We start from the raw sequence: 11,564 nt of genomic DNA on the forward strand, positions 1-11,564 counted from the left end.
CACAGGACAAATTCAACAAATAATAAACTTACAGAATGACAAGAAAAGGAAACATGTGCATCTGCAGGCATTGAAACAAGCTTCCTTCTATCTCTACAACTTGATCTGCTGATCAACTTCCTTTCCTTCTTTCTTCTCTACTCTTCTCTGCAACTTCTGATCTCTTCAACTTCCACTGGTCGAATAAAAAAAATGAGTCATTCCTTTTGTCTTTTGCCAAAAATATTTTCTCCCTCATTTCCAAATTTGAAAACTCACCTACCCGTATTAAATTTTCTAGCTGTTGTGTAGGTCGTCAAGGGTGGCAGGTGAGTGTTTGACTCCAGGGACAAATGACTAGAACATTAAATATTTCAACAAGTTTGTGGAAAGTAGTACGAGTTGTTGGCATTCTTTCAAATCTACACTCAAATCACTGGATAAAGTTTGTGTAGATAATATGAGTTAAGCAAACGCTAAAATGTTTAGATTTCAGGCTGAAAGTAGATTAGAAAGATCATAGCCTTTGCTTCAGCGAGGTTTTGGCGAATTCTTAGAAAGGTAAAGTCTAAATTTGTGTTGAATTTTCCTAAAATAGTCTTCAAATCAGCTTGTAATCTAGATTAAAAAACTGTGCATTTTCAAAAATTGTCTTAAAATTTGTCTTCAAAGTAGCTTTTAATCTAGTAATTTGGCTAGAGGAAGCCAAATATTCATGATGTTCACGTTGTTTTGCATGTTTGCTGATGTTTCCTACTAAGTCTTAGTCAATCGCAGTTCAGAAAGTGAACATTGATTGCAAATTTTCACCTTGCAATACTGATGCTTCCTTAAATCTCTCGAGTTAAACTAAAATTACGAGATTTCCATGCCTTTTCTAGTTTTCCTCCACTTAGGAGTAATTTATGGCGTGGTTTTCTACTTTTTACAGGTTTTGCAAGAGATTGAGGAGTTTTGATGCAATGGCAAAGTAATCATTTTTATCTGAGAGTTTGGCTATGTTGTTTTCAACGCAATGTGTGCCGATACGGTGAATTGGAGCTACGTGCCCCTGATAAACTCGTCCGATTCGAATGCAGATTTTGTAAGCCTTCTCCATAATGCGAGAGAAGAGCAGGATGATTATTATGAATCTTACAAGTTTAGGTGAAGCCACAATTACTTAGCAAGACAAGCTTTTCTTCGTAGCTATTAATTCTACATCGAAGAAAGCTTCAAAGACAAGTCTAGAAGATCGATCCGTAGGCTGAACGAGGAATCCTTTTAGGAGCTTTTGAAGAAATCACTTGGATAGTTGATTACAAACACGAAATCCTTTGTGAACCACTGCCACTGTGACATTCTACTAGCCGGTAAAAGCAAACAGAAGAGGAATTTATGGCCCGTTTCCTATTTCAGCCCTTTCGAAGAACCTACTGCTTCGCAGCATGATTTGAGTCATTATTATTTCTGAAGAAATTATAATGTGGTATGCATTCTTCATCATAGACTTTGATCTTTCAATTTCCGCTAAGTTTTTCGCACAAATTACCTAAACAATTTTTTTTTCTCTAATTATTTAGAAGTGTTCTGGTATGAATTCTTTCATTTCGGGCTTCGATCCTTCAGTTTCCACTGACTAAATTTTCCGCACAAATCACTTTCTAATTACTGTAAGCAATTTTTTTGACTTTCTGATTTAGTTCATTTATTCAGATTTCTGTAATTGATTGTGATGTAGGGTTTGCCAAAAAATATGAAGTCATTTTCAGTTGAAGAAATTAAGGATCACAAGATTGTCGGAGCTCCATTCAATCAATATTTTAATGTCTTCACGAAAACAAACTTCAGCTTATTGGCAGTATGGATAGAGTAGGTCTGATCTATGAAGGCCGTTGTTTCGTAATATTTCAAATTAGGTTATTTTGGTAGAATAAGAAAATCTACCACATAAATTGGTACGGAGAAGGTTTATTTTGATGTAAATTTTAAAGATAGTTTAAATATTATTTCTATTATATTAAATATTAAAATAGCATATTATTTATTTATAATAACTAAATTTAAAACTTATATGAGAGAGATATTATGATTTTTTATATAAAAACTAATGATTTTATCATATATTATTTGTATTATGCATTTTAATTAATATAATATGGAAAATTTACATTTATAAAAATTTAAATATTTAGTGAATGAATAATTTTTTTGACAAATAGACTTTCATTATTAATTTATAGTGTTATAATACATTTCCCAAAAAACAAGTTTCCTTATTAGAAAGCAAAATATTATATGTAAAAAAAATCAAGATATCTATTATTTATAATAAAATATTTATAATATAGACAAGAGCCTACAACACAATGGTAACCTATGAGCATCTCATGTGGGAGGTCTTGGGTTTGAACTCCCTTAACACATAAGAATGATTAAGCCAGGGTACTCAATAAGATGAATGATATGAAGAGAGATAGAGAAAAGATTGATATTGATAAAAATAGGGAAGGGAATATATATATATATATATATATATATATATATATATATATATATATATATATATATATATATATATATATATATATATATATAGAGAGAGAGAGAGAGAGAGAGAGAGAGAGAGAGAGAGAGAGAGAGAGAGAGAGATCACACTACTACATAGAGGGTGAGACAATTTCTTTATCAATCGTCTTAATTAGGGACGATAAAAAAGTTGTGTAAGAACAATTTGATCTTATTTTTAAAATACAATAAAATTATTCTTAATATAGATTATCAATTTTGTTAGGGCATGATGGATCAAACCACCATCCTTCCACTTATGAAACAAGTGCTCTTCCATTGAGCTAATGCCCTTTAAACATTAAAGATATATTTCTAGAAACTACAAGATTAGTGAAATATGAAAAGTAACTCATCTTTTGTGTTATAATTGTATACCATTGAAAAATATCAAGAATACACATTGTAATTATTTTGATGGTCATTAACTTTGAAAAATGAAATTTTTAAAACTATTAAATAACCACACTACCTCAATTAACAACTTAATATTTTGTAAAATATCCATTGTAAATTTTAGTAAGATATCTACAGAATTATATTCAGCTTACGAAAATTTCTACCAACAAATAAAAATTTACATATATCAATTAGCTACAGTTGTACAAGTCATTTCTGTACACTAGAGTTTCTTCCTGTCAAGAACTACAAACTAAAAGCCTTATAAATGCAATAATGCAAATAATTAAAAACAAAAAATATCAATCTTACCATATCTTTGCTAAAGCTGATGTTGAGATATTTGATTTTTGAAACAATTCCATTAAAAGCTTTACATGTATCCTCAAACTCAAGGAAGGATAAAATTGTCATAAATGATATCTTTAGAGCATATGCAATGCAATATATGGACAAAAGAAGGGTCTCTTCACAGTGAAGCACTAAAATAATTTATAAATTGGCTATTTTACATCATTTCCAAACACCAACAATCATCCTTAATGTTACGTCAGTCATATAAGTTGTTGTTGCAGTATTGTGGAAGATTTCCATCAATAATATAAGGTTTTTGTGAGTATTCTGAAGGTTACATCAGTCATAAAGGGTGTTGTATCAGTATCATAAAAATCAAAATTCATATAAACTTTATAGTGTTGTTCCAGCATTTTGGATAGTTGCAGCATCAGTCATATAAGGTGTTGTTCTAGCATTCTAAAAGGTTGTGTGAGTCAAAGTGCTACTCTAGAGAACAAAATTTTATGTCACACATTGATGATATTATTTTAGGCTGAAATGAACAAACAAGTGTGAAACTCTATTTATTACTAATTAGAACTTTCTTGAAAGTCTTAATATTTATCTTATTGGTTTTTATCATTTTGACCTATATTAAGAGTAAGAGGTTATAGCGGAAAGAAATAAAACTCACTATCGTATTGTGTTGTTTGAGTGAAGGATACCTTGGAATATAGAGACAAAATAGAAAGTCATAGGCAAGGGTAAGGGTAGACCAAGGGTTTCTTTTCTCCATGCTCCTAGAATCCACATATTTTTTTATTCTCTCATACTGATCCACCATTGGTCCTATTGTTTTATTCTACTACAGGGTCAAGAATAATAAGTTAAAAATAGCACTGAGAATAAAATTTGGATGTCCATTGGATTGAAAACATTCAACACTTTGAATAAATATCCTGGAGTTGGTGAAGCCTCCTTGATTGGAGAAAGGCCCAATCCTGCTATAGTGCTCTACTAGGTCTTTACATTACCAATTTACAAATCCCTCCAAAGTGCAATGCTCCAATATTGACCTTTTGTATTCAAAGCTTTGATATTTTCCCTTGTAAAATTCAAGATCTGTCAACTATTTCTCATGAACATGTGCATTGTAGGCTCTTCCCACCATGCTCTTTGTAATGAATTTGTGACGCAACGTGTAATCTAGTAGAAAAGTAATCATGATAGGATTGAAGAATATTGGATGATTTGCGATATGAAATCTTGCCAATCATGCAAAAAACTTTCTAGTAGTTAGGCCATTGCTTAGCACAACCTTGAGTATGCAAATGCTAGATTGCTTTCCAAGTTGTCACTTGTATTTTGGGATTAGGATGATCCCTATGAAATGAGGGGTGATCACTTCTTCCTTGTTGGAGGCAATTATAAGCTGATTCAGACCATGATAGAGGATGTTCCAATTTTTTTTGAAAGAGATATACATGAGATAAGATATGGTATTAATGGTGTTCGTGTAGTAACTGTGGGTCAATTTTTTCAAGCAGATGCAGTTCTGTGTATAGTGCCACTGGGGGATTTTGAATGTGGTTCACTAAATTTTTTTCCACTATTGCATTTAAGAAAAGTGGAAGCTATTAAGAGATTAAGGTTTAGACTACTACAAAAGGTTGCTTTGCTCTTTACTTATGTATGTTGGGAAGCTGATCTTGATACATTTAGCCACTTGAATCATCAAACTTGTTACCAGGGTTAATATTTTTGCTCTATAGTTATTTGTCTATATTTGGAGGGACACTTCTGATTGCTCTTGTAGTTGGAGAAGCTACAAGAAAATTTGAGAGCATTCCTGCAACATATTATCTTTAGCTTGTGCTTCAAATTATGAGAGGCATGACCTAGGCTATTAAGACTTTCATAACTATCTATGTCAATTTTAGGGATAATTGTTGATTCTAAATGCTGTATAATTCCACTCAAGTATTTCTGGCCCAAATGGAGTTAATGTACCCAATCCCATTCAAATAGTGTGTAAAAGATGGGGAAGTGATCCTCTCTATTTTGGTTCATGTTCTCATATTGTTGTTGGGGCATTTGATAGTGACTGTGATAGTCTAAGAGAAAGTCTTAGAGATGTTTAAGTTTTCTTTATTTGGGAGGCCCCTAGTCGTAAATACTCATTGATAGGGAGGTTGATGAATCAATCACTGATTCATGCTTTGGGTCTTCTTGAAAGACTTAGGGTGTCTTTCCCACACCACTTGTCACCTGTAGGAGCTTAACTATCTAATGATCCCCAGGTCTCTCTAGCCAACCAATCTACCAAGAAAGATTCATGAATCAAGTCAAAACTTGATGCATTCTTGCTTCACTCACCATAACCATAAAAGCAACATAAAGGCTCTTAACCTCCAAATATTGAACTAAGCCTTGCAGAGGTGTGGAGATATTGTAAAATACTTCAACTCAACCAAATAGGGGTGCTATAATTCCCATTTGATTCATCTTCCCACCCGATTTCATCATTTCTTCACAAATAGGCCTAAAAGGCTATTAGCCCCCATTAGGTATCCTATAGCGAGAAAATGAGGATTTTCTCCAATCCTTCCAAAGTAACCCTACAAGTTTTCTTAAGATTCTTGGATCATGTGCCACCCTCTCAAGGATTTTTGGGGCTCTTGGGTTCACCGCCTTCCATATAGTACCTTGACTCAATTTGAGTGATTTTAGGGTTTTAGGCCTCTTAACTAGTTGTGCCGCAAGTTGAGAGCTGTAAGACCATCAATCGGAATTTTATGACCAGACCCTCTTTACCAAGCCTTGGAAAGTCTCCCATCTTCAATTCCCAAGTGGAATCATAGCTCTAGCTATCCACCTTTGCAAGTTTTGTTGGTTTTATTTTGTTCTTTGCTAGCTGACTCACCATAGGCTCGCCTAGAGAAAGACTTTAAAAATTGCTCCCCTACATTTGAGAGTACCTGCTTCTATACACATTATGTACATGGAATCTACTCACTATTCCAAGAGGTCATATAGAATGGACAGTGGGAAAGTGAGTAAGAACTCCATCTTTACCAACTACTTGAACAAAACTGGTGGCAGTACAAAACTTTAACAATTTCACAAAGGAATACAAACTAATCAGGATTCAAAAAACCTACCTAATGCCACATACATTCAAGTAAAAAAAATATTCACAAGGTGCACAAGTTGCAAAACTAACTTTTTAACTCCTCACTACGTACTATCATAGAAAACAAGAAAGTTGCTCATTAAATTGCTCCAAATGCCGGTTGCTCAAATATTCAATCCATACAATGGGAATCCAACCTTGTTCATAGGTCTTGGCATGCCATATATAGGGTTTTTGGGTGGTTATTCTCCCCTTAGGGCTCTTCTCCATTGAATTGTAACTTTCTTGACAATGTTGCTCAAGCAACTTTTCAAAGTTGCACAATGCAACTTTTACATCTTTTTGACAACTTTTTTCCAACTTAGCTAAATGAACCCCAATGCTTCCCAAACTTAACCACATTCCTCAACTAAGGTAAAAACATCATCCTAACCCATTGTAGACCATAGTGACCTCATGATGACAACGTCACCATGCTTTGGGCCAATCAAAGGGCTTTACAACTTGCTAGCCCCTAATTTCACCTAGCAAAAGGTTCTAAGACCCTATGAACAAAATCCATATTATACTACCACAATTGTCAACATGAATTTATACAAATCATATCAAAAATTCCCTAAGGCACACACACAAAACTAAAACAACAAACATTTAAATTGCCTAAGCAATCCCTAGGTTCTTCATTTAGACTACCTAACCAATCCCTAGGTGCTCTTGCACCACTCATCAACAATGCATTGTGCATTTTAAAGTGGATTGCAGGAAGAAACAAATATTTTTAACATGCTAATATGAAATCAATGATAATGTATATGGAAAGAAGACTTTTACAGGACAATGAAACATATGCTTCTCTTCTTGATGATATATTTAGCAAGCTTGTTCTACAATTTGGGAAATTCTCTATTCTTTTTTATCCACTATCAAATAGCCCTCAATTAATGGCACTTTTGAGCATTATTGTTGAGGGATATAACCACCAAAGATGAAGACAACTTCTATAATAAAGATAAGGTTCGATGGACATTTCTAATTCATAGCAAATATGAAGGTTATCCAAGACTCATCTGCATGTGAAAGAAATGAAGACATTACAATAGATGGAACATAGGAAAGGGATCGATCTAAGTATGATCATCTCATAAATCTTATTCTCATTGTCAAGTGTGGTGTTAGAAAGAATTATCTCATTCTCAAAATTTTGGTGACTCCTTTACTCCAAGTTTTGTAACTACTATAGGTATTGATTTCAAAATTAGGACTATTGAAGTGGATGAGAAGCACATCAAATTAAAAATTTGAAACATGATTGGTCAGGAGGGCTTGCCCGCAATCACCACTACATGTTCTTGGGGTTCTATGGGCATTATTCTGGTATATGATGTCACCTGAATCAATGCTCAACAACATTCATAATTGGTTGAGAAATATTGAACAACATGCTTCTAAAAATCTACACAAAATATTAGTTGGAAACAAGGAAGAAATGGGTGACAACAACAGTGGTAATCTAATTGCATGTGGTTGGGCACTTGCAGATGATTTTGCAATAATGTTTTTTGAAACTAGTACAAAAATGAATGTGAATGTTGAGAAGGTTTCTTTAATATTGTAAGGGACATAATGAAAAGAGATGAAGCACTAGGACTTCCTGGGAGGCCACCCGTCTTAGTACCACTCTAGCTTAAGTACACTTAACTACAGAGTTTCCTCCTTGGATAAACCCATTCTTCTTACAACCCCTTTGCAAAACATTCACCAAGTTCTTTACTAAACAACAAAAGACTTGAGGCAAGTATGTTTCGACTTTCATCAAACAATACTTTTACTATCTCACTATTTACCAATTAATTATATTCTATCATTTGCAATTAATAGAATATAATGTTTTGGACTATATTGTTCAAATGCTCACTAGAAACTATAAATCATTATATGTTTATGAGGATACACATTCAATTGATCATTAGAAACCAAAAAGTTTACTTTCAGAATAATTCCATCTCCATCAACATTAGAGTAAGAATTTCCACACTCAACCCCTGTTTTCTCTATAAAGGCAAAAATATCTGCATTCTTAGTATTGTCATACTCAACATTAATGGGATAAAGGCTTACATTCTATAAATCAGAATTTGATAGATTGGGAACAAACCCATCCTAAAAATCTCTAGGAAAAGAAAATAGAACATTTTGGTCTAAATTTGTCTTCATGAATTACTTTTAATAGGATGTGATTTAATAGAAGAAGATATTTTAATTCTATACAATAAATTATAATCTGCAATGACCTCGATTATGTGGAACGAAGGATCTCTGTAAGTGTCTCTCATATGTTGATATTACTATAAATGTTATCATTGAATAAACCACTATAGACCCAAATATACCAAGCAACATACCCAGATTAGTAACAAGCACAGCAGCAGCTATAAGGATACATATCATCCATCAAAATAAAGAGGATACATAATATATTGTCACACACAAAAGAAGATACAAGGATAGAAAATTTGTGTCATCTCAAGGGATACAAAGAAATGATATTCAGATGTTGTTAGTCTTATCTCTGAGAGTGGGTCTCATTCTATCAAAAGAAGTTCAAGGGAGAATCGTATGGGGAGATGCCCATTAAGAAAGGCCTTTTTTCCTTGTAGTGCCTGCCCCTAGTTCGCATTTCTGTTATCATTGTCAAATTCCTTAGGCTGATTTTATGCATTGATTAGTTTTAGAGATATTGGATTTACAATATTATGATATTATTTCATGTCTTGAATTACAAATGTATCGGTTATTATTGCTTAGTTGATTTCATTCATGTGTTGTTAATGGTATTTTGATGATTCCTAGTTAGTAAATGTGGTTTCTTTCATAAAAATGTTAACATTATGTCTTTAATGATGATTATGTTGTATTGATAGAGATGCATTATTATATGTACGCATTTGATGTTTAGACTTGTGATTTTTACGATACTTACCCCATACTTGCATGTGTATGGTGTGCGTGTTTATTTTATCTTTCTGTCTGACATGTTTGATGTGGTTAAGGGAGGGAGTCGTAGTCACCTGCTAGTTGGGATCTACACGATGAACCACTCCTTGCCATTGTCTGTTTAGTTTAGATATATTATATACATGTACATGCTTATCTTTTATACAGGATGCAGGTACCAGGCATCGACTTTCCTGAATTACCAGGATGAGCGTGCCCTATTACAAATACTCAAATGGTGAGAATGGGAAGATAATGATCAGGTCCAATCCTAGCCATAAGCCTATAATACTTGTCCTGCAAGGAGGACTCGTAACAGACTGTCTACCCTTTTTAAACCCGTGAGTATTTTGTGCGTATGTTGTTTTGTGAGTCTTTGATGAATTTCTATTAATTAATTCTAATTAACATATTATATTAATAATTTAATTTAATGGAAGATTATTATGATATTTTGAATATTTTATTATATTTAATTAATTGAGAAATTAATTAAAAATAAAGAATTAAATTAAAAATAAAAGTTTTAAGATTAAATTTAGAATGAGATAATATTTATTTAATTTAATAATAATATATTTAGAGTTCATTTTTAAATAAATGCTAAATATTATTGTTATTTAAGTTAATAAATATTTATCAAATTAAAACGTTCAAAAATAAACTAAGAAGTTGAAAGATATTAAATTATGAAAAAGATTTAAGTTCGCATGAATGAGTTTTAAATATAAGAATTAATTAAAAGATAAATATGTGAACTTAATAAGGATATTTTAAAGTGTTCATGAGATTAAAGTTAATAAATTAATTTAAAGTAAAGTAAAGTGGAATGTTAAATAAAGTAATTTAACAATTCACTTAACGTGCATGAAAGGAATAATAAAATAATAATTTTAATTAAAAGAGAAATTAATTGTGCATGAATAAATTAATTAAATAAAATAATTATTCTATTTTAGAGTTGTGGAGACAGAAGCCCTAAGAGGTAATTAGATTCTATATTAGAGGTTTTTGGGGTCATTATTTGGGGAGAGAGTTTTTCAGACACAAGTTTTTAGACACAGGTTTCAGGGAACACACTTTTGGAAGAGGAACAAAGAAATCTTTGGAAGTTTTGAAGGGTTTGGTTTACCAAGGGATCACTAGGTTGTTAGCATCAGATCAAGGTAGGATTTGTTAACCATTGTAGAAATACTTTTGAATCTCTGTCTTCCTCGTGCCTGCTATATTTGAAACATTGTTGAAAATTCTGTGAATTAAAAATTCTACAATAAATGGATTTGCATTGTGGAAAGTTGGATTAAATTATATGTGAAATTTATTTTATTTTAAATCCCTTGTGTTGAAAATAATAGATCCTTACTATTAAAAATTCCTATTGGAAAAGTAAGAATAGAGTCAACATTAGAAATGTAGAAAAGAAGAGAAAGATTAGATCTAGGGTTCTTGAATTTTCTAAATACGATTGTATATTAGATTATCAAATTTTCTTTTTATTTAAAATATAGATTTCTTTATCAAAAATAAAATAAAACAAGACTTATCCATTTATTTTTAAAATATATATATATTTAGGAGAAATATATAATATTAAGTTAAATACATATTGCATTAAAGAGATTGGTTTTAAGGTTTAAATAAACAAAAACAAATTTATAATTATTGGGGAGGGGTGGTTTAACCAACCCCTAACCCCCCCACCCCCCCCCCCCCTTGCCTGTACATCGCAAGCGATTGCTGTACGCAGTCGTACCTGCGACTGCAGTCGCAGAGCCGACTGCAACAATAGCTGTGCACTGCGAATTCCTAAGTGCCGACATCGATATTAATTGCTTAAAACATTAAACGCCCCCTCATGTTATTAATGTATGGTAAGTTTTTAAATATTATTAAAGTTTTAATAATAGTTTTATTTGTTTATTAATATATATATATTTATTAATATTAATATATGTTAAATACTAATTGTTATTTAATATATATTAATGTTATTATTATATTATCAATGTTAATGATTTATTATTATTAATAATTTAAATTATGTTGTAATAAATTATTATTATAAATATAATTAAGTGATTCAAATTATAATAATATTTAATTTAAGTCTTAATTTAATTATTAATAAAGTAATGAATTTAGAATTGGAATGAATATTTTATATAGATAATTTTATAATTTTAATTGTTTGTAATTAAAATTAGTTCAATTAAGTGTAATAACAAAGATTATCAGT

The 11,564-nt window shown here is 31.6% G+C and overlaps 2 pseudogenes; both read left to right on the forward strand.

Moving 5' to 3' along the window:
- Nucleotides 1–994: 994 nt before the first annotated feature.
- On the forward strand, nt 995–7,323 carry LOC149557648 (protein FLOWERING LOCUS D-like; annotated as a pseudogene).
- Nucleotides 7,324–7,379: 56 nt separating this feature from the next.
- LOC149557649 (ras-related protein RAB1BV pseudogene) lies at nt 7,380–8,017 on the forward strand (annotated as a pseudogene).
- Nucleotides 8,018–11,564: the final 3,547 nt, after the last annotated feature.

Source organism: Cupressus sempervirens, chromosome 5, assembly GCF_028749045.1.
Source record: "Cupressus sempervirens isolate cs-2001-9-10 chromosome 5, ASM2874904v1, whole genome shotgun sequence".
Lineage (NCBI taxonomy): Eukaryota > Viridiplantae > Streptophyta > Pinopsida > Cupressales > Cupressaceae > Cupressus > Cupressus sempervirens.